At 40.6% G+C, this 24,163-nt stretch overlaps 1 long non-coding RNA gene across 1 annotated transcript in view; it reads right to left on the bottom strand.

Annotated features, from left to right (window-relative positions):
• Window positions 1-24,163, bottom strand: part of LOC142829978 (uncharacterized) — a 141,404-nt gene that overhangs the window by 91,208 nt on the left and 26,033 nt on the right. The window contains exon 2 of the long non-coding RNA XR_016349949.1: window positions 22,680-22,808. This is a non-coding gene — a long non-coding RNA (uncharacterized LOC142829978). The remainder of the gene's footprint in view (window positions 1-22,679; window positions 22,809-24,163) is intronic.

Consider the following 24,163-nt stretch of genomic DNA (forward strand, 5'->3'; position numbering starts at 1 on the left):
ACAAATTCATTTGATTTATATGCTCTTCATAAATGAAAATATGAAATCTGTTTTAGAGTTCTTCAAAAATGTTGATTTAAAATGATTTTTTTTTCAGTACAAGTGTGCTGTACAAAACATGTATATAAAGTAACCTCTTAAATATCCCCTAGGATGCATTTAACTGAACAAGTCCCAAAGGGCTTAAATTTTTCCTATTAAGAGGATGTTCTTAATTTTCCTGAAATTACAATACAACATCCATTTTTGAAGACCAGAACTGGTTACTAGAAATTTAAAACATTCATGTGTGAACACATTCCAGATATTTACTCAGATACTTGCCAAGTCTACTAAATAATAAAATACTGTCTTTTGCTTTTTCTGGAATTTGCAAATGTAAGGCAGGTGCCATTTAATTTAATCTTCTACCTCTCCATGGCTGTCACATTGGAAAAGTAAACATATTAAAAGAAGCATCTGTGCAAACATAACTCTAAAACAAGTTCTAAGACCACTGTAAGATACATGGAAAATTTATTTCTCACTTATGAAAACTTGCAAGTGAGCTAACAAGAAGTTACCTAGTGAAGTTCAGCGAAGCGTCACTTTGAGGTTTTATTTTACATTCATTAGGGCTGGACCCTATAGATCCCTTGGGATCTAATCAGGAAGGCTACGTCTACACTAGCATGATTTTCCAGAAATGCTTTTAACAGAAAAGTTTTCTGTTAAAAGCATTTTTGGAAAAGCGCGTCTAGATTAGCCATGGACGCTTTTCCGCAAAAAAGCCCCGATTGCCATTTTCGCGATCGGGGCTTTTTTGCGGAAAACAAATCTCAGCTGTCTACACTGGCCCTTTTGCGCAAAAGTTTTTCGGAAAAAGACTTTTGCCTGAACGGGAGCAGCATAGTATTTCCACAAAAGCATCGACAATCTTACATGAGATCGTCAGTACTTTTGCGGAAATTCAAGCGGCCAGTGTAGACAGCTGGCAAGTTTTTCCGCAAAAGCAGATGATTTTGCAGAAAAACTTGCCAGTCTAGACACAGCCGAAGAGTATATCTACACTGCAGGGATATTTTGGGATACCCAAAGTATCCCGAAAGAGCTACCCCATGTCTTTTGAATGAACCCACTATTTTGAGATAGGTCTCAAAATAGCAGACATGCTATTTCAGCATCCCTGTAACCTTCGTTCCATGAGGGCTAAGGGATGTCTTGAACTAGCGCATTACTTTGAAATTTGGTGCTGTGTAGATGCGCCAAATTTCAAAATACATTATTTTGAAATTCAGTTGAGATAAAATATGCAATTTGCATAACACAAATTGCATATCTTATTTCAAGTTTAGGGTACTGTGTAGATGCACCCTAAGAAACCAAGATAATCATCCACAATGTGACCCCATGCCTCTTGATCTGCAGTAGAGCCACATTGACAGAGCAACTCATGCCAGATGCTGCCCGAGGCACTATCCTCATCACTGGAGCAGTCATCTTGGAGTATATTATCTTTCATCTGGAAATCTGCAACCCCCAGGTATGCAACCATTCAGGAGAATGATGATATCTATGATCTACCCTCCACCCCCAGGCTCTTCTCCTTTCATGGGCTACCCCATTCTCCCATAGAAATGCCAGAACTTGCGAAATACCCTCCACAAGGTCTGGGGGGGGGGGGGAGCACGAGCATGGCTACAGTGGTGGATAACTATCTACCACAGGATGGGGAGAGATTCGTGCACACCGGGGCAGGTGCAAAGGGGGAGGTACAGTCTGACACTGTGTTAAATCTTTTAATATGTAAAGTGTGAACTATGGTTCCAGAAGCCTGATCCAGCTCAAATGAGCTGACAGTAGAGCAGGGCAGGAAATGGTTTTCCCATCCTGCAACACCTTGAGCTTTCAAAACATGTCCTGATTCACACTGAGATGAAGCAGATTTTCAAAGAAAATGAGAGACATCTGCATCAGAAAAGAGAGCTCAGAGGAACACCTGGGATGTTGGAGATCCAAGTTCAAGTGCCTACTTCAGAGCAGGCTCTTGAACCTGTATCTCCCATAACCAGATGAACATACTATCCATACGGTTATTCTGGGGTCAGTGTCTCTCAATATCTTCTGTTGGAGCCATTCTACTCTGTGCGCGCAATTATATATTCTTTGGGCCAAAAAGAGAAAAGCTGATCCTCTAGCCCAGTGTTTCTCAAACTGTGGGTCCTGGTCCCCTGATGGGTCGTGAGCAACTTAGAGGGGGGTCACGAACAACTGAGAGGCTGGTTGCAGAAATGGAGATGGGGGTCATGAGCAACAGAGGGGTATCACAAGTTTGAGAACCCCTGCTCTAGTCCATTGAGAGGGGAATTTGTAGAATGTGGAGACCTAGATTAAAATTTCTGATAAAATAATGTTTATAATCAAACATTCATTGTAATAATGAATTACATTTGTTTTCTAGGTTGAATGATGGCTCCTCTTCCCCACCTCTAAACTTTTTTCCAGAAGCATTCCAGACTTCTCAATTTCAGATACTTAGGTCATTTAGTGATAAAATCAATGCAACATATAACAGGGGGATATGAAAATGATAAACAAAATAGTACCCACCAGAACTCTAAGATAGATTATTTCATTGAGGAATAAAAAATATATAAATAAACTGACTAAACTTTCCAAGATCACCAATTTTTTATGAGTTGCACTTTCAAAATCTAAAGAAAAGGATAAAGTAGCCTTACATAATACCCAACATTGCAAAAGAGAGGGAAATAATTATTAGAACAACCCACCCTCAGGCCCTGCTTCTCAGAGTCCTTCCCCCTTGTGAGTCTGTATTGCTGAAGTAATGAAGAGCCTTGCTCAGCCCAGTTCATAGGTGGGGGTTGGCCACAAGATAGCTAGGCCACAGATACAGCCCCAATGACCCTGCTGGCCAACCAAATAAGATTTGTTGCACATGTACCTTGACCCTGTATGCCACGTGGATTCCTCTTATGGGACAGCACATCTCAAAGAATCACAACTACTGTAAGGTAAGTAATTGTTTTTTGTATGCCTTCCATGTCATCTCTAAGAAAAAGGGGTTTCATTTACTACATGGTAAAGAGGGAAGTTTCCCCTTTAAAACTTGGTTTTGCCTCCCACCACCACACTTCTTATAAGTCTATAGGCTTCATTAATGTCCCTCTCAGACATTGGATATTGTCATGAGCAAAGACTTCTGAGCTTATGCAGAGCTCTTCTTCAACTGTGGATAAGCTCATAAGCTTGTCACTTTCACCATCAGTGGTTCAATAATAAAAGATATTACCTCACCCCTATTATCTCTCTAATATCCTGACACTGGCAGAGCTACAACACTACAAGCAGTAATGCCTGTCTGCAGTATTTGTCTAATAAATTTTACATCTGGGTGAAGATTTGATTAAACTTTTTTTGCTATGGAAAAATGCAGATTCGAGTCCACTAACATTTGTCATGAATTCATATTGAATTAGCCAATCATTTCATTTTGACATTTTAAAAATCAAACTGACTTTAGGTGTCAAATTTTACATCTGTTTTACTATAAAAGGTTTTAAAGAGTTGAAAAAAAATGGTTTATTTGGTTCAAAATATTTTTCCCCCCCAATTGCTATAGATGAGAACCTTAAACATTTGTTCCAGTCAGTGTCCTATCAAGCAGTCTGCCTCAACTTCATGCAGCATCAGCTTTCTGGACTGATCTACACTAGGACTTTACACCAAATTTAGCCAACCATGGATGATTTCCTAAGTGATGCAGCTACACTACCAAGCCAGGTGCAGCGCCCTTAGGGGCCACGGAAGTCAATGTCTGTACTCCTGCTTTTTAGCAGGAGTAACACTCCAGGAACATGGCCTTCTGCATGCAGAAGTCTGCAACCACTGATGATTGTCACATCTCTGCATGATGATGTGATCCCACCTGTCTGAGCTCATCTCCTGACACCAGAAGTGGTATTGCTCTGTATCCATGGGATTGACTGGCAGCTTGCTATCACAAATGCCAGAGCTTGTCTGAACAGCACCTCTGTGCCATACCAAGGTTCATCCTCTTCTTCCTGATGGGATGCAGGCGCCCTTGAAAATACGGTGCCATAAAGCTCACCATGAGAGACATGAGCATGACAATGCTTTCCAGCACACCAGACTCCATGCTTGCAGTGCTCTGGCAATCACACAAGTAACCAGGGCACAAAAAGGCATAAGCACATTGTGTCCCTTTTATCTCATATGGGGGGGGGGGGGCAGGATTAGAGGATGCCTTATGAGAAGCAGCCAACATGAGTCCCTTTAACTACCCACTGCTGATTTTTGGACCCCGCAGACACCGGAAGCATAGGCCAGATTGCCAAGCTACCCACAATGCCTCACTCTCTCAGTCAACGGCAGGCTCCATAATGTGTATGCACTACTTCAGAGAACATTCAATTCCTGCCTGTAATGAGGACACGGCCCTTCTCCTTCTCAACATCAGGTGCCCAGAAATCGACCATAATAGATTCCACCTTAATGTATAGTGTAGACGTGCCCTCACAGACTAGACCTTTCATTTCAAAACATGGAGGGGAAGGCCCCCTGTATCAAAAACAAAGAGATGCTTGAAAAGTGCTGAAAATAAAATAAAACCCATGTAGAGGAAATCAGATGAGGGAGAGCATGGGAAGTACACTATATCACACACTCTAATAGTCAAAGCGTCACTAACTGCATTACATATGCATTGAGAAAATTGGATAGTTTCTTTTTTTTTCTGTGAAGTATCTTTTTTTTTTTGGAGAAAATAAGCCCTCACTATGCTGCGAACAAAGTAAATTAGAAAAAAAAACATAAAAGAGTATTTCTCCCTGTTTTCCCACATTTGCCATCTGACAGTGGTGTTTTTCAAATATTTGGGAACATGAAACAGTAAATGTCAAGTGTCAGACTTTTCATATATTTATTCTGGAGCAAAACCCCACCACTTTCAAATACCGTGTGCAAATTCAGATCCCAGATTTAAAGACCTGGACTGTTTCATTTGCTTTTCTAAATACTTTGTGCGAAGACCTGTGTGTCTTTTCAATGCCTAACTATAGAGATTTTTATCATGTAAAATTAGAATGTTACTGTGAACTTAAAAAAAGACATTTATAATATATTCTACTATAGTATTATTGCTGATTTGGTTTATATTTCTCATTAATCTAATACAGATATTTGCTTCCATTTAGAAACTTTACTTTTTACAAAATCAGGCTGTATCTTTCTATATGCCTGAAGGTGTTTAATAGATTAACTAGGTGGATTACATTTCATTACAGAGCTTGAAAATTCAAAAGTTGAATCAGTTATAAGTAACATTCAAGCAGAACACTAAGGCCAGATCATCAACATCTGTAAATTGTTGTAGCTTAATTTAAGTCAATGGAGCTTTGACAAGTCTTTAGTGCCTGATTTGCACACAGAAGGCCAGCATGTTGGTATTTGTGTTATGTCTAACTTTCTGCCCATTCCTATCACATTGCCAGATGTGAGACAGATTTGCACAGTATGAGCACTTTATGATACTGTCAACAAAACCGCCTAAATTAATGTGACCACAAATTGCATTAACAGATTCACATGTCTATTGCATGCTTCAAACAGACACCACCTGATCTGCTAATATTTGTTCAGAATCTGTAGGTTGGTACAGTATGTGATAGGTTGTGTATTTAATAACAACAAATTATAAATGTGACTTGTCAAGTCAACAATTATTCAAATCCCTCTGGTTTAATTTTTAACATTTTTCTGCATAATTCTGAGTCCCATGCTAGCATTATTTTAAGAGCATTTTTTATTTTCCTATCATTAATTTTATCTCAAGTCCACCATATACAGTTTTTCAGTTACATCTCTCTTTAGGTGAGCTCAAGAGTTAATTAGCATTGCTAGTCTGATGCAATGACAAACTATTGTTTTCTTGTTTGCAGTGGCCTAGTAGTATGGGTCATCTCACAGGGGCTTAGTCACAAACAGTCCCCTTTCTCATTGGCAACGTCTGCAAGGATTGATCTCCGTTACCTGGTCCTGGAATATTTGGCGTTGGCTGCCGCTATGGTTGCATTTCTTTAAGAAATTGGCAGAGCTGAAAATCCAACTATGTCTAGACATTAAGCTGAAAGCATTTAGAACTCTCTCATTCTACATGGCAAATTTATTCAGAACTGCAATGATTATTTAAACAGTCTGAGTACAAATGCACAGATGACCTTTAGAAACCATCAAGATGTGAGTATTGACTTAACATACAGGATTGCACAAATGGTTTCAGAATTAGAAGATACACAAGGGTCAGATGATATCGTAAATCAGCAGAGAGAACACATATTAGTTCCTTAAAATAGTTGAATACCATAAAAGTATAATCAAAAGGAATTGTATTTATTTTGACTTATTTTTTATTTGTATTTATTTTATAACCTATTTTGAAATAACTCCAGAAAAAATAATTTTGAAATAGCATGTCCACACTACGGGGAAGCCTTGAAATTAGTCCGAGGTAGACTCTGTTAATGTGGACATGGTACCTCAACTTACAGCCCCAGACAGTTTGAATTATTCTGGGGAGAAGTTATTTTGAAAAAGCGGCACCAAAGTGTCCACACTACCACTATTTCAAAATAACTATTTTGAAATTAGTGCTATTCCTTGTGGAAAGCAGGAGTTATTTCAAAATAACCAGCCCGTTATCATATATATAGTAGCCCAATGTCTGAGAGTCTATAATGCTGAAATGCTGGCTGTTCCCTCTGGGCGGCCCGTGCTGCATGGGGAATGCGGGGCCCAAACGGCCACTTGCGTCACTTACTCCTCCACAGCGGCCTGGCAGAGCAGCACAGAAGTCAGCCTAGCACCATGGCGGGAGGAGAAGGGGGGCACGGCGGTGACACACATGGCCAGGGGGCGGGGCCTGGCCATGTACATCACCGCCTCGCCCCCCTTCACCTACTGCCATGGTGCTCAGCTGACTTCTGCGCCGCTCAGCCGGGCCGCCACGGGGGAGCAAGCAGCTGTTTGGGCTCCCCCGTGGCGGCCCAGCAGAGTGGCGCAGAAGTCTAACCCTGGGCTCCATGCAGCACCGCTGCTTTGAAATGCTGCATGGAGCCTGGGGTCAGATGGGAAGTCCCAGGCTGACCCTAGGCTCCATGCAGTTGCTTCTGTCCCTGCTGGGGACTCTTGTACATTTCAAAGTTGGCAGGCTGCATGCAGCCTTATTCCGGAACCCCGTTTCACTGCCGCGTGTAGACGTGGGCAGTTACTTCGGGCTAGTCAATTTCTAAAATGGCGACCAGCCAGGAACATGCAAATCAAGCGTGGGATATTTAAATCCCAGGCTTGATTTGCAATTCTGGTTGCCCTCATTAGCCTCCCTAGATCGATCTGGGGGCTAGTGTAGACGTACCCTTAGGTACTGCAGGACTATGGGTTGTTTTTTTTACATTTTTTCAGTTACAGACTAACACGACCACCCCTGTGTGACAGACTGCTGGCTAAGCCAGAGGTCTGCCACTGTAGCCTGGCTAAAGAGGCTGATGGGAAACAGCTGAGCAAGCCCAGGTTGAAGAGCTATTCAAAGCAGCTGTGGGCTTCATGAGCATATAAGGCAAAGGAAGAAAGCCAGGAAGAACAAGGAGCGGCTGAGTGAGCTCCCAGGCAGACAGAGGAGCTGGCTGAGTTCTCTTTAAGCTTTGTAAATAGAAGGTGGTGGGAACTAACAATAAAAGCATGGGTGACTACACCACAAGTCTCTCTGCCTGATTCGTGGACCAGAAGGTGTCCCAGACCAAGGGGCTTGAGTGGGGACTCTGCCACGCTCTAAAACAGTAAATGATGTGGTTTTGTAAAGCAGTACAAGTTCCTGTTTTTGTTGTGGCTCTATGTCTATGGAATGGACCAGGCCGAGGTAGGCTAGGTTATCAGCCCCTTAACCAATAAAGATCTAGATTGGGTATCTCTCCCATTACAACGGAATCATCCCATGTTGACTAGCTGGGACTCCTTCCTGGGCATCTCTGCAACAAATTTTGATGATCCAGAATGGCCCCACACCAGAGAGGTAGCCTTATCAAGACTCCATCAGGCTCAAGATCAGCACAGTTTATGCAGGTCGCTTCTGATGTCTGGCAGCAGATGTGGCTTAGAATGAGTTGATCCAGCTGCCTCATGTTTTATTAGATTTGAGCAAAAGAAATAAAAGATGAATGGCCAGCATAGACCTATGCAAAACTCTTGGTAAATTTTTTTCTAAAATCTGCTTTACTTAACTTCACGAACTGTGTTACAGTTTTCCACAGCATTTAGGGTACGTCTAGACTACAGGCTTTTGTCGACAGAAGAGTGTCTAGACTACATCCAGTTCTGTCAACAAAGCAAGCTGCTTTGTCGACATAACAGTGTAGATGCAAAGGAGAGTGTAGATGAAATAACGCCTTCTGTCAACAGAACTCTGTTGACAAAAGGCATTATTCCTCATAGAATGAGGTTTACAGCTGTTGACAAAACGTCGACAAAACTCAGCAGCAGTGTAGACACAGGTATAGTTTTGTCGACAAAAGTCCACTTTTGTTGACAAAACTCTGTAGTCTAGACACACCCTTAGTGCTAAATTGCTATTATCTGTTGAGTTTCTACTGAGTCACGGTGGATTGAATTTAAACTTGAAAAAAAATCTAAAATTTACTCTTGAGAATTCTCATGACTGCTCATAAGCAGGGCTTGCCAAGCAGAGGTGAGCTCTGCTCGCCAGCCGCGCGGTTTCGCGCGGTTCTGCATTCTGCGCAGGTGTAGATCGTTCTGAACCGGTTTTTCCGGGTTGTAATCTACTTGCCACGGGGGAGTAGATTACATTATTGTTGAGCCCTGCTCATAAGATATCTAACCCTTTTTATAATAAAGAAAAAAAATCTACCTTCTTTGAATTTGATGCAACATGCATGTTCCCCTCACCCTTTCCTGGCACAACTTTCTTTATCCATTACTCCATATAAAAACTGTTATGTAAACTTATTAAAACTAGAGGGCAAGCTGAGAGAATACAATTGTAGTGGGAAGAAAAAATGGGTACAATTATCTAACTTTCCTATTTATAAAACAGTTCAAAATGTATTCAAAAAGTGGCCCCTGCTATTCTTTTAATCCAGAAAAAAGCAGGTGAGAAAATGGGAATATCACTGTCCCTCTCTGAACACTAGCAGTTGACTTAGTAAAATAATTATTTTCACCTCATTACTTAGCAAATCAGAGAAAAACAAAAGTGAAACAAAGAAAACAATGCCACATTTTAGAAAAATGTGCATTCTTTACATAGAATATAGAAAGAGTTGTCTTTTTAAATGATTCAACCCCAGAATGTTTTCACCTGAATAACTTAGTTCAATAGCTTTATTCTTTTGTATACACTGTTATGAGCACACCAGGGCTATGAATTCAATAAGCACCATTGCTGAATTAGACACCCTTTGGAAGACCTATGAACAAAGTGGGTTTGGAAAAAAACTCTTTAAAAATATCTTTAATGTAGTTAAATCTGACTTTTTCCCTTAAAACATAATCCGTAGGATATTTTTTGTTCTCCGTCAGCAACACCTGAATTTTAATAAATGAGCCATTCATACACAAGGTAGAACCCTCATTTTAACTGGACACATTCCTATGTACACACTCATCCCTGGAACTGGACACTTATTTAAAAATAAAAGATATCTTTATCTGCCTTTTAAAATTGGAGTGACGATAGCACTGACGTTGGTAAGGAGAGCAGGGCTGGAAGGCAGCTGTTAGACTGACAAAACTAAATCAATGAAAGCCGTTTATAAAGTCTCCCAGCCCACTGCCATTTCCTCCAATGACGACAAAGGCATGAGAAGCCTCTTTTCATCTAGAAAAAGAATGGAATTTGTGGACGTGAAGTACCCTTTAAAAAAAAAAACCAGCTTTGCACTTGTACTGCCCAGACTGCTTTCCTGCCAAAGATGTGACATTTGTACAGATGAGGTTCAGAACCAGGATGAAAGTGACCTGGGAATTCACTTTCTTTATCTAAATGTTTTCACTGATATTTCTTTCTGAAAGAAAAGTTTATGAACAAACATGTTAAAAAACCGATCACCTAAGGGCCGAGTTAGTGAAGGCAACTGAAGTTCTGCCCGAGTAAAAGCTACAAGGTTGGACCCTAGATAGTCTTAAGGTCTTGATGCAAAACCCACTTATGTCAATTTAACCAATACTTCCCACTGCTCTAGATATCTGATTATTTTCACCCTTTTAGTTTGTTAAGGAACTGATGGGATGTTAATTACCAGAATCACTCTTTTCCCTTGATCCCTTATCAACTTTGTGATTTTTTTTTTCCAAAATAGTTAAACAAAGATGCTAAAGTTGATTTAAAAATGAACATGTGACATGCTTAACATCACTAAGCAATATCAGTTGTGGAGTGCAGCTGTTACACAGTCTACTTTGTTTTTGTTTTAAAATTTAATACATAGAAAGCCAACAATATGAGCCATATTCAACCTTGCTACAATTCATGAGTTATCTCAGGGTTGAATTTGGTTCCATGTGCTTGGAAGAAGCGATCTTTCTTGCTTGCCTTAATATTTAAATAATATTCAGAAGTTGAGAGAATTTTAAAAACTTAAGGCCTAATGAACCACAATTTAAGAGTGTGGTTCTGCTCAAGGTACATTCACACCATGAAGTAATTGTAGCATAACCCTAGCTAAATAAATGTAGCTGGTCTAGGTAACATCAGTAATGAAGATGCAGCAGCATACACTTCAGGAAAGCAAGCTAAGTATTTACCCAAAGTATCCAGTGGCTGATATTGGAATGCCTAGAATGGGTAACTTGTGCTAAAGATGCTGCAATAGCATCTTGACCGCTATTGAGCTAGCTAGACTAAAGTCAGCATGGGAAAGCTTCTCTGTTACAGTTATACCTTAGTTTGTGGTTGTAGTCTTACTGACGGATGGGTGATAAATCTCTTAGAATGCATTGGTTAAAGTTTCAGTTTCTTGAGGGTTTCTAGCACTGGGAATAAGATTAGTATTAAGAGATCCTAGGAGCACAAAAGAATTCCAGTTCATTAAAAGTAATTTAACATTCACTAAGCGCATAAATAATCCCATCAATGCTAAAATACAGTAACAATAGAGAGAGTGCAAAGTGTTTAGTCCTATGACTGGCAAAACACACATCTCCAACTGAGGGCCCCGGAATGTCAGTCATTCATGGTTGCCATCCTGGCATATCCCCATGTGTTTCTTCTTGCCACATCTCCCTGCTCCAGAACACATATTGGGCAATACCATTTTATCCCCAGTTATACTTATATCTATTAAGGCTCATACAATTCCATTTGCTTTTATTGCATTTTCACACCCCATAAGCTTTGAAGTACTCTGCTTTTCTCAGGTCATCATCTTTCAACACTGATGAGAATAAGGGTAACTATACAGACAAATCCCCTGTTAGTGCAGAATTTCTCAAGTTACAATGGGGTATTTTCCTAGTCTAGATGGATACGCTGTAGCACATTTTCCAGACTATTACTTATTAGCGCCTTCTTTGCAGTGATTTAAGTGGATGACCCAGGGATAGTTTTGTACCAGTAATGTCAACCCTCCTTAGACCTAAAGTCTAGTTTAGCTAAACTAAAATCTTACAGTCCACGGTCTGTAGGACTTGCATTATAGCCTTTGCTTATACACCTAATATATCACTCGCAACTGCTTGTCAAAACTATTCTGCTATTATCCTATACTACTTAAACCTATTCATCACACATACATTAATTATACTTAGCCACAACAATAAATTTCCTATTAAATGAAGTAATTGGCTACATGGAATAGACATTATCGTCACACAGTGACTACCATACAGCAAACTATTACCTTCACACTCCAAAAAAAATTTTCATGTGTGTATTCAGACTCTCAGCTATTAATCCAGCAATTTTATTTTATTACTCCTGATTGTTCTGCAGTGCCAAGCCAGCAGAGCCAACCCAGCTCTAGGACAGGGAGCTGGAGATTTTTCGGACTCAGCCATCAACAGTAATATGGCTAACTAAGTTTCAGTGCAAAATCTTTATAGATAGTGATTTCTCAGCCGGAAAGAACCCAGTCAGGCTTTGAGATTCCAGGCTGAAATTGCAGGGCTGTTGTGGGGGTAAGAGAGTAGAATATTTGTACTTGTAAATGGAGCACATTTGAGCTGGCATCATTTAGAGAAAAAAATGGGAACCCTCAAGGCCATTTCATAGACTCCTTTTCTGAATAGATCTTCTCTTTAATGGCATCCATGGGAACTCTGAAGAGCTGCAGTAGAGAAAACAAACCTTAAATCTCCCCCAGAAAAACGATGCTCTTATTCCTTTGTAAAGTACCTAAGATTCTGGCATGCTTTCAAATATGCTTTAAAGTACACATACAAAGAAATACTTGCAGGTAGGTTACATCTATGAACATTAGGCCAAATTCTGCTCCCAATCGAACCAATGAAGTTGCTCAGGTATTAGATAGACTTTGTGGGATGCCCTTTTTGGATCGTGTGTAAGGAATGAGGTAATATAGGGGTCTTGTCAAACTCAGTAAGCTACATTTTGTGCATTGTATCTTTCACTCATAAAAGCATTAATTTCAGATTACCCAAGGAATATTTAAGGCTTCACTTTCATGATGTATTATGGCTATTTCCACTGTGGTAGCATCTAGAATCTTCGTCAGGGTCCCATATTGGTAAACACTATACACACACAAACTAGAAAATATGATTCTTCCCTTGCAGAGCTTACAGTCCAAATGAGCTTCAAGATATAAAATCTCTCTCCCTCCCCTGGTTTTGGGGAACTGTGCATGTGCATACTTGGTTGCCCTTCCACATCCCTTCCCACAGGTATGGAACCCATATGCTTCACGGTTACACAGACTAGTAGGTTATAAGACTATGAGAGATCACTATGTTTATCTAGTCTGACCTCCTGCATAATGTAGGCCATAGAACTTCCCCGAATTAATCCGTGTTTGAACTATAAAATATATTTTAGAAAAACATTCAATTCTTATTTCAAAATTACCAGTGATGGAGAAGATTTGAGCCAAAATTCATTAAAAACTTAGTAACAATCCAAATCATAATAGCAAAATAACATTAAATGCAAACAATGTAAATTTTAAACACTCATAGGTGAAGAAATGCAAATAGTAGGCCCCAATCCAGCAAAAGCACATCCAGTATATGTTGAACTGCGAGTAAGTGACTTCTCTCTTTGACTTCAAGTTAAGCATGTCCTGCAGTGCTTTGCCGGATTGGGGTCTTAAAGCCCAACATGCAATTTTACATTTTCTCATTTTATATATATTTTCATCTAAGTACATGATTATTAGAGGATTTACCTGGCATTGCTCGAGTTCTTGTGGGGGCTCAGGGCAGGACATGGTGGGTGAAGAACTCAGGCCATGGTGTGGGGGGAGCAGGAGTTAGGGCTAGGCCTTGGGTGTGCGGGAGGCTCAGGGCAGGGGTTGGGAACTGAAGGAGGGGTTGGGAACTGAAGGAGGCTCAGGGCAGAGGGTTGGGAAGTGGGGAAGGACTCCCAAGCTGGCTGGGGCTGTGCCATTCAGCCAGCTGCTGGTCCGTGGGGATGGCTGGAGCCAGACTACCTGGCATCTGCTTCCCAGGGCTGGCAGGGACTGCACTTCCCAGCTGGTGGCTGCTCCCTGGGGCCAGCTGGGGTGGTGGGGGCTGCGCTGCCAGGCTACTAGCTGCGCTGCAGCTCCCCAGCACTGAGGGTGGCAGGGGCCACACTGCCCAGCCGCTGGCTCCCTGGACTGCCACACTGGGAGCCACACTGCCTGGCCAGGGGCTGCTTCATGGTTCTCCAGGGCTGACAGGGTAGCAAGGACTGCACTTGCTGCCCCCCTTTGGTCATTCTGGAGTATAACTGCCCCTGCTATTACAGCTCTCCCTTTCCATTTGATGAGACGCAATCACATTCCATGCACATCCCATTGTCCTGGCCCAACCAAACACCAACCTTGCTTTAAGTTATGGTAAGAAGAAGCTACATATCAAATATGGTGGTCCTCGCTGTTACTGTTAGGATGAGTTCTTGAACAGACGGACTCATGGATGGATGGACAGACAGACAGACCGACAGACAGACACACAAACACAAACTCTCTCAAAAATGTAGTACATGTACTTTTCATCAATTTTTTCCCTAAAGACATACAGAATGAATATAGATTTTCTGCATTTAATTTTGTAGGTTTTTCTTCTAATTATTATTCAGATGAAATAAAGAGTTGAGGGAAAAATGCAAAAGACCTACAGGCTTCAAAGCAATTCAAGCTAGCAAAAAACTGTGTATTCCCAATGTAAGATTTTCAAGCACTCATAACTTTCTTGAAAACCAGTTTCCTCTGGAATCAGACCCTGCATAGCTTGGCAAAGAGAACTATTCCTATCCCAAATTGTAGTTTTCAAACCTCACCCATTTCACAGTATGCCACTTCAAAAATAGTTGCAATAATTTGTATATAATGGTAAGAACATGTTTTTTGGTTTCTTAGAACACCACCCTCTCCCAGCCCTCCACCCTGAATCTTCCCAACACGGCAATGCCATCAAATCCTTCCTAAAGATGCATCTCTACTAGCAAGCTACAAGCAGTAAATTAATTAACACATGAAACGAAAACCTACTTTTAAAAAACATCTTCACGACAGCCACAAACACAGATTGTGCTTCCATGTGAGCCTATCTATGAAACTGTCCAATGCCAGCTTGCTAGCCTGCTGTCTTTATTCACCCTCAATGTTATGTCATTTCTAAATTCTAGACTAAGTCATTGGAGCAGAGGCTTACCTTAGCTATCAGTTTTGGGAGAGTCCTTGTATACCTTTGGACACAACATAAATGATACCAATGGACACAACATAAAAGATACCAACTCAAAAAGAGCCAAACCATTTTCATTCAAAATGTCAGCTGAAAAAGGATTAGGGTAAGGAAAATAACAATGATCTGCACACATTTACATAAACTATTTTGCAATGTCATTTATACATGTATTGCAGTTGCTGCTTCTCCTGATAGCATGTAATAGCAGGGGAGTTGAAATATTCATAAATCAAGGTGCATGGGCTTTTTTTAAATAAAAGCAGTCATATATATTGTTTTTATTAAACGTACTCCCTTTTAACCATCCCCAAACAACACTGACATTTCTTCAGAGAACAAAATAGATTTCACACTACCTAAGTAAGCCCTTTGCTTACAAAAGGGGAATAGCGAAAAACTAAAATTACCCTGAAGCAGTATTGAATTGGTCTTTTCTATAAGTTTTATAACCAAACTACCTATACTATATATGTGTATAGTAGCAATGTCTTACAATTGTGCTTATAATTGGGTTCAGTAAAAATGCTAACAAATTCCAAATTAGCATAATTCAACATGCATAAGAAGATAATACAAATTATTGTAGATTACATACTTCTGATATTTTACACCTCTGTACTTACCTTCACTTTACCAGTAAAGAGGCAAAGGAGGAAGCCTGATAGAAGTGATCTTTTATTTTGCAATTTATAATGCCCTAGTTTAAAATCTCAGGAAGGCGGCTTACAAATTTTTCAGCTATTCAGGAACCTTGACTAAATGTGTTGAAATCTATTGACCTCACATGGGGAAAATAATGAAATAGGAACCAGCCTGTATATCCTCTTTGAACTTCCTCTTATAAATTTCAGACTCAAGTAAACAGCTGAAAAGGAAAAACATTCTATTCTATAAACACTAAGTTTTAGAAAGACAGTCATTTTCCATCCTCGAATTAAACTGGAGCCCACAATTAAAATGTAGTTTTTAAATCATCTGCAATAATAATGCCTTCAAAGTTTCTAAAATACAGGAGGTAAACATTTATTTTTATTTCAAAACATTTTAGAAGAAGATAATCCACTCAATGAACACTAGACTCACATAACTGCTTTTTGCTGAGAAGTGGACTAACAGTTTCAGAAAAAAACACGTAGTCTTTGTTTTGCGTTGTTTAAAATGCAAAACAAAGGAAAATGTTTCACAAACAAACAAGTCCAATGAAGCCTTTTGAAATGTAAGTATGTACCAGGATAAAATAACCTTTTCTCTTACAGGAAAAAAAAAAAGAAACAAAGCCAATGTCCTTCCTCAGGCTTCCTGTGTTTCACACTTGGTTCCAAATGAATTTCTTCCCATGCATTACCTGCCATACCAATAATATCTCTAAACATTCAGTCCTATGAGGCATTCAAGGCCTTCAACTCCAGTTGGCTATACTAGTAGTTGAGGCCAGTCAGTATCTTGTAGGAAGTGCTCAGGTCCAAAGTTAAATTCGCTGTTCCCAGTATCCTCTTAACTCTAGTCAGGCACTTCCTCTGGATTTCAAATCCATCCAGAATGCAGAATTTTATCCTGTTCATGGGAAATTTTACAAATAGATCACTTCCCAAACATAGCAGTTTTTCATTTTTTTTATTTACGAACAGACCTGTTGAATGACCTTTTTTTACTTTTTGTCTAGTATTTTGCAAAGTTTTCTGCTGCTTTGGATATCTATATACTCTTAATGCTTGATCATGTACTGTTTTACCATTGAGTTGGCAAAACCCTGGCTGAGGTGATTTAGTTGGGGGAGGTCCTACTCTGAGCAGGGCGTTGGACTAGAACAGTGTTTATCAACTTGTTCTTATAAAGTACCTCTTTAAAAAAAAATAAGTACCCTCAGTACCTACAGTTTTCAGACACACAACATTTTTTTTCTACTATTTCAACATATTTGTTTAAACAACTTAATCGTAGACGGGCAGGTGATGAAATTTTTGGGTATAAAAAGTACAAAAATAAAAAAACGCTGCAAAACTTAAAACAAATTCAGTTTTCTCCAAATTTCAGTTGTGTTGATTTACCCCTCAGACTTCTCTTGAGTACCCCTAAGGATACTCATACAACTGGTTGAGAAACTCTGGACTAGATGACCTCCTGAGGTCTCTTTCAGCCCTAATCTTCTATGATTCTATGAGTTGTATAGAAGCCAGATCATAACCTAACAACACAGCAAGCAGAATCCTAGGGCTGGAAGAGACCTCCAGAGTCATCAAGTACAACTCCCTGCACAAAGCAGGACCAATCCCAACTAAATCATCCCAGCCAGGGCATTGTCAAGCAAAGACCTAAAAACCTCTAGGGATGGAGATTCCACCACCTTCCTAGATAACTCATTCTAGTACTTCACCACCCTCCTAGTGAAATAATTTTTCCTAATATCCAACCTAGACCTCCCCCACTGTGACTGGAGACTATTGCTCCTTGCTCTGCCATCTGTCACTACTGAAAACAGCCTCTCTTCATCCTCTTAGGAACTTTCCTTGAGGAAGTTGAAGGCTGCTATCAAATCCCCCCTCACTCTTCTCTTCTGCAGACTAAATAAGCCCAAATCCCTCAGCCTCTCCTCATATGTCATGTGTTCCAGTCCCCTAATCATTTTGGTTGACCTCCGCTGGACCCTCTCCAATGCGTTCACATCCTGTCTATAGTGGGCCCAGAACTGGACACAATACTCCAGATGTAGCCTCATCAGTGCCAAATAAAGGGCAATAATCACTTCTCTAAATCTGCTGGCAATGCTCCTCCTAATGCAACCTAATATGCCATTAGCCTACTTGGCTACAATGACGTATTGTTGACTCATATTCAGCTTCTCAGCCACTGTAATCCCCAGGTCTTTTTCTACTGAACTGCTACTTAGCCGGTCAGTCCCCAACCTGTAACAATGCTTGGGATTCTTCTATCTCAAGTGCAGGACTGCATTTGTCTTTGTTGAACCTTATCAACAAGTAGAGTTGAATGTTGCGTTCTACTTTTCAACCGATTGTATAGCTTAAGCTGGAAACAGACCTGTTTAAGGGAGCACAATTCTAATTTCTGACACCCACACAATTATGAAACTGTTGGTAAGGGCACACAAAGCAAACTTGACACTCACATGACACAAATTTTCAAATGCAACATCTTGTATAAGGCAAAGATTTAATCTGAGACAATGAAAGCCTCCACTAAAAACTGAGCTTTCCTTTTATGTCGAGAGCTAGGTTTCAGGCATGTGGGCTAATCTGCTCTGCACCTCTTGAAATGACAGAAGGCTTTCAAAAGACAATGAAATTGTGTGAACACATCTGAGTTAATTTATACTTGAATGTTCTGTCTCCCTATGTTTGCTTTCTGTTTATATGGAAACTAGTAAATTTTGTGTTATAGTCTAGGTCTCTATTAGGGATGTAAAATCAGGTTTAAGGGGTTAACAAGTTAAATGTAATGTTTAACCAGCTAACCAATTAAAAGGGCGGTGTCCAGGGGTAAGCATTACCCACCAAGGTTACCTGTTCATATCCCTAGTCTCTGTTGCAAATGCACTAGAGCAGGAAGTGTGGGAAAGGAGTGGAGATACCCCATACTGCTCATTGCGCTCCCATGCAAAAGTAGTGATAATAGGGGCTTCCTGCATGCAAAAATGGTGGGCAGCAGGGCTGGCAAGCATTCAGCATCTCAGAAAGCAAACATGGAGGTGGGATGGGGGTCATTCTTGATCCCAATCCTCTTCCCACAGAGGAAGTGGCTTTAGAAGCATGCTCTGCTTTTCCCAAGGTAATGGCGAGGGTTTTCAAAGAGGATGCTTCCTCCAGCAGCTCTGAAGGCATTGGACTCCGTTTGCAGCCCAGCTCCCATGCGAACTTCTTTTTCACTCATAACTGTGTATGCACTATTAACTGGGCTGTGAAGTACCTGTTTCACAGACTCAGTCAGACATGTAGACAGCTAAATAACCTAAGCTGTGCCAGAAAATAATTCAGGGAGCACAGCTGCTCAGAGCATGCCCAGAGATGATCAAACATGGGCATTTACACATTAAAATGTATTAATTATTGCTTGGGTGACTTACTTCAAACTATATACAGTAATTATGTGCCAAATCATCAGTCCTATAATAATTTTAGAGTCATCCTCCCCTGATCACATCAGCAACAAGGCTTGTTAATAATTAGAGGCTTAATCCTACATTTCTTCTGCAATCAACCTGAAGTTGAATGGGAGTTTTGTCTATACAAGAAGGGTAAGACTGGCCATGAATGGAGACTCATAGTCCTATTCGTGTTGATTTAATGAGCTGAAATACAATTTCAGATAACACAAGCATCAGAAAACTGACATACGTTTGCTCCTCTCTACCCGTCAAAAAGTGATGTAAGGCCTTGCAGATTGTAACAGGCCTTAGGTCCAAAATATGACTGGGTGTCTTTTGGGAAGGCTTTCTATAACACAAATAAAAGTTGTAGGCTTGAAGAAAATACTAGAGGAGAGTCTATGGCTTGTGCTGGTCGTCAGACTAGAAGATCAAAATGGTCTCTCTTCTGACCTTCAAATTTGCACAAACTAAAATGTTGCTTTACTGGGTCATCCCAGAGCATATGTTCACAGTATTCACTTTAGCAACCCCTACAACGTTGTCCTAGCTTCTCCTCAGGGCATGACACAAGTAACAGCACTTTATGCTGAGGAAGCCTATGGGGCAGAGGAAACTAATCCTTCCTTCAGGCCCAGAAGACAACAAAACCTCTCTACTCCCTGAGGATGTACTATATGGTGGAGCTGAGTAGTTTTATATCCACTAGCCCCAGCTCCTGCCCCTCAGCAGCCCCTCTGCAGCAGCCCACAGAGAGCTCCAACAGAGCTGTGCTCTGTAAAGTACTGGGGGAAGAGGGAGTTGGATGCAGATCTCTTTAAAGATGCCCCCAAACCCTGCACTTTTCCATGTATATTTAAGTAATAAGGCATTCGGGCAAACACTCTGAAGCCAGGCTATTAGTCAGTCCCCAGCTAATTGTTTCTTTGGGCCTGTTCCTCAGGCGTGCCAGAACACTGCTTGTTGCACTTAATGGAGAGAGAACATAAAGGAGTTTCTGGTGCTGCCTAATGATGCTCTGGCTCCTGGTATAACTTAAAGAAGCCTCAAAAGCTGCCCTCTAAGTTCTGCTGGTCTCAGTGTTTAAAGATCTAGCACAGCCTCTGCACGAAATATAAGGAAGAAGTTGGTGTAAACTAATTGAATGACTGCAGGAGAAACACCTGCAGAGGCATCTAGCAAGGTCTTTTCTGACAGGAATAATACTTGCAACAGTAAAACAAAGTTAATATAGTGAGATAAAGAAAGAGAGATGACCTAGTTTGGGTTTCATCCCAATCCTACCAGCATGGGTAATGATACTCTCTCTCAGTGTCTCTCGGGTAGCCTTTTTCCGCTCCTTCCCCAGTCATATGTGCTGATACGGAAAGAAGGACGATGAGCCAAAGATAAAACCCAGCAATGTCACTGCACCCTAACATATCAGACCAAGAGAATTACACATTGTGGAGTTTTTTATTTTCAGTTGATATGCACTACTGTTTCAAATACAGAGTTGTCAAAAGTTCATAAACCATCCAAAATACTAACACTTAATATTAATTTTTACATTAGAAACTGACTCATCAATTTGCAGATTACTTCATTAAACTTTCTATTGGCCAGTTACCTCCCATGTAGAAGGTTCAAGACATCAGTGTTTTCAATTGAAAGGTTTTTTTTTTATGATTAAGGAAAAATGGATCTGTCTTATGATAAGACTGTAGCATCCCTCCACATTAATTTTCTTCCCCCTGAAACTAGCAGAAAGCATAACCCTTCACATTTCATAGTTTGTAGATTTAGCTTTAATTGCTTTTATAATGAAACCCCCAACTTACAAGGCTTTGACTCCTGGCTCAAGTATTTTATGATGATCAAGGTCTCACAGGATTTTAATAATGGATACAGAGCCCTTCTCTCTTAGAATGTGTTTTTAAATCAGGGCACAGCAAAAGTGACCGAAAGTCATGACCCTATTATATGCTATGATTTGGTGATCTCAGCCTGGATCCCAGTGGACAAGCATCACAGAAAACAATTGGTAACTTTGATGATGGTCTCAACAGAAAGTCCAATGGCTGCACATGAAAGACAACTGAGTGATATTTTTCTGCCATATTTGATAACTCCAGATCAAGGCTGAAACTCACTGGTACTGGGGAAAACTTCCCTGGAACTATTAGGTGTTGTCCTTGTTCTGTGGCTAAATCAAAAAATGCTAGTTTTCCAGTCCTATCAATTTTGTACCTTTTTTCAAATATTTCAGTGGCAACCAAAATTAAGCTGACAGTTTTGCTAAGTCTAGTTTTTCCTTAGATCTTGTTTTAGCACTATGAGAACACCTACTGATTTGAAGGGTCTATAACAGTGTTTCCCTGTAAGCTATTTGCTTGTGCGGCTTCTCAGGAGAGAGTCAAATGCCACCCAGCTGATTAGCAGGGCACCAGAGTTAGTTTTTTTGTTTCCACTAGTGATGCACATTCACACATGCCTCAGTTTACATAAATTTTATTCCACACATAGATTGTAAAGGTTAGCAGGAAAATTATGATCCAAGATTTTCTGTTTCTGAAAGTTGTCAAGTCATCAGAGGTCACTGCAGTCAATGCACAGCTAAGGAGTGAGCTTCCCCCATCCCAGCATTTCTAATCCTATTTGTAACTCTAACAATAAAATACACACATTGAAAACAGATGTTCATAAAAATCTTACACTGTTTAGCAAAGTATTTTCCGTGCATGCAAAGAGATGTCATGCTAATCAAGGAAAACAAACATTAAACTTTTGTTTGTGAACTTTTGTATTGACTGGGGATGCCAATACTTTTTTAATCTGGTCACGCAGCAAAACCATGTCTTAATTTTTCCTGAGAATCAAAGCCTTAAGAAATATGCTAGACTGTGAGCCATGACTACTTAAAGTACAGTTCTACTCTGAAAAGTGACTGTGTAAAAAAATTCTTATTAATAACAGAACCATTCCTCGTGTGTTCAGTCATACAAGCTCACTGAGCTAACAAATATAAATTTTTACTGCACCACAATCCTGTGAGGTCCACAGAAAAAACACAAATGTCAAACAAGAAGTGAACTATAGTCTATTCCTTCTTGTGCATTATCAATAGAACTGTTTGCCAAATCCATTAAACTCCACCTGGGCAAACGTATGGACGGTAATTAGTATGCACAGGTGTTCCAGAAGCATAAGGAGTATGATCCAGTAAAGTAAAAACTCCCATTAATAGGTTTACATAGACATAATGGAGAATCTATTTTTATTATAGATGGTGATACACAAGAAGAAAAGAATCTTAACTCTCAGTCTCCATGTGGAATTTTCATATTTGACTTCTAGAAAGACATTTTTGTGTGTTCACAGAGCGTTTTGATATGTAAATCATTAAGACACAAATACAGCCAATGCCATTTTACACACTTTTCAAAGCAGAACCACTTGAAGCCCTCAATCCACAGTATAGCATGATCCATAAAAATGAAAGAGTTCTATACCTATCCCACCAGTCTGCCTCAACAATTAGCTGGATGAGACAAAATTTCAAAGTTCAGGGGAATGTATAATTTTTTTTTCAGATTTGGCTCACTAATCCCTAACTTGCAAATCTTTTTGTAAATAATTATACAATACTTTCAAAATTGCCTACCTTAATTACAGCTTCTGCTGCAAACTTTCGTAGAATGTGTAATGTATTCCACAAATGAATTTCTCTTCCTAAAGCAGTTTTTCTATGAATTTTCCACATGTCTGGTCTGTCTCAACATCAGTTTGTGAGCTATTTAAAAAAAAAATAAAGATCTTTGCTTACTCGGCAGTTGTGCTTTCAAGCACTTCAATAAATATTTTCTATTGTTTCAGTGCACATGAATTTGCACTCCTATTTTTTCCTTTCAAATTCAAAAGATCAAAATAGAACTCAGGAAAAATCATGTGAACTGTGAATTTTGAATGGTTTCGATGCAAACAAAAAAAAAATCACTCCAACTTTACACATGTTCTCTTTAAAGATTTCCAAAACATTTTAATCTAGCTACATGGAGACTCTAATGTACCTATTTCCAGAGGAGCAGACAGCCATGCCAGGCCCCTGGGCAAAGTGTGGGGAGCACCCAGCTTCACGCTACTGGAAGGGGCAGGGCCTTAAGCACCAGGGGTGGGGCTAAGGGCAGCCAGCCTTCTGTGCTGCCCAGACCCTGGCACCTGCCCCCAGTGCTGCCTGGAATGCACCAGGTGGCACCCCCGCCTCTCCAGGCCACTGTAAGAGCCACCTGGAGCACACCACGTGGCTTCCCAGTGGCAATTTAAAGGGCTTGGGGCTGCCACCATTGCTGTTGTGGCAGTGGTGGCTGGAGTCCCAGGCACTTTTAAATCACCAGACCCTGGGGCAGTTGCCTCCAGAGGAGATGACAGTTTCCACAGGCGCACGGGCAAGGTGTGGGGGGTTGGGGCAGCTCCACACCCCCAGAAGGGAAGGGGCCTTGAGCAGAAGGGGCCGGACTAGAGGAAATTATCCCTCAGTGCCACAGCCCACACGCCCCCCAGCCTTCAGCACCACCCAGAATGAATGGCATGGCACCCCCACCTCCGCAGGAAGCTCTAAGAGCCATCAGGAGAACTCCGTGCAGCATTCCAGCACAACTGCCCACTTTGTCCCTTCCTGTCAGTGGACCTGGTCGACCCCTTTACCCTACCCCTGTCGGCAGGCCTGCCTAGCTCCATACTATCCATGTGCCAACATAATTTGAGGTTTTAATGAAAACAGACAAGTTTCCTGTGGTTTCTGGCGTCGGGATGTACAATGTTACACCAGGGAAGCTGGTTACCCTTTCAAATAATTCTGTGTCTTCCACATGGACAAGTCAAAACTTATCCACACTTGAAATGTTACAAGGGTAGAAGGGTTCTCTCATTGGTGTGGGTAAACACCTGCATGAGAAACTGTAACGAGGCTGACAAAAGATTTCTTCCATCGCCTTACTGCTGTCTACACTGGGAGTTAGGTTGGCTTAACCACATAACTTAAGGGTGAGGATTTTTCTCTCCCCTGAGTGACATAGTGGGGTCAACCTAACTTTTTAGCATAGACCTACATTTCAAACATAACAGTATTCTGCCTTCACCTTATATGGC

The sequence above is a fragment of the Pelodiscus sinensis genome, chromosome 6 (assembly GCF_052426305.1).
Source record: "Pelodiscus sinensis isolate ZL-2025 chromosome 6, ASM5242630v1, whole genome shotgun sequence".
Taxonomy (NCBI): domain Eukaryota; kingdom Metazoa; phylum Chordata; order Testudines; family Trionychidae; genus Pelodiscus; species Pelodiscus sinensis.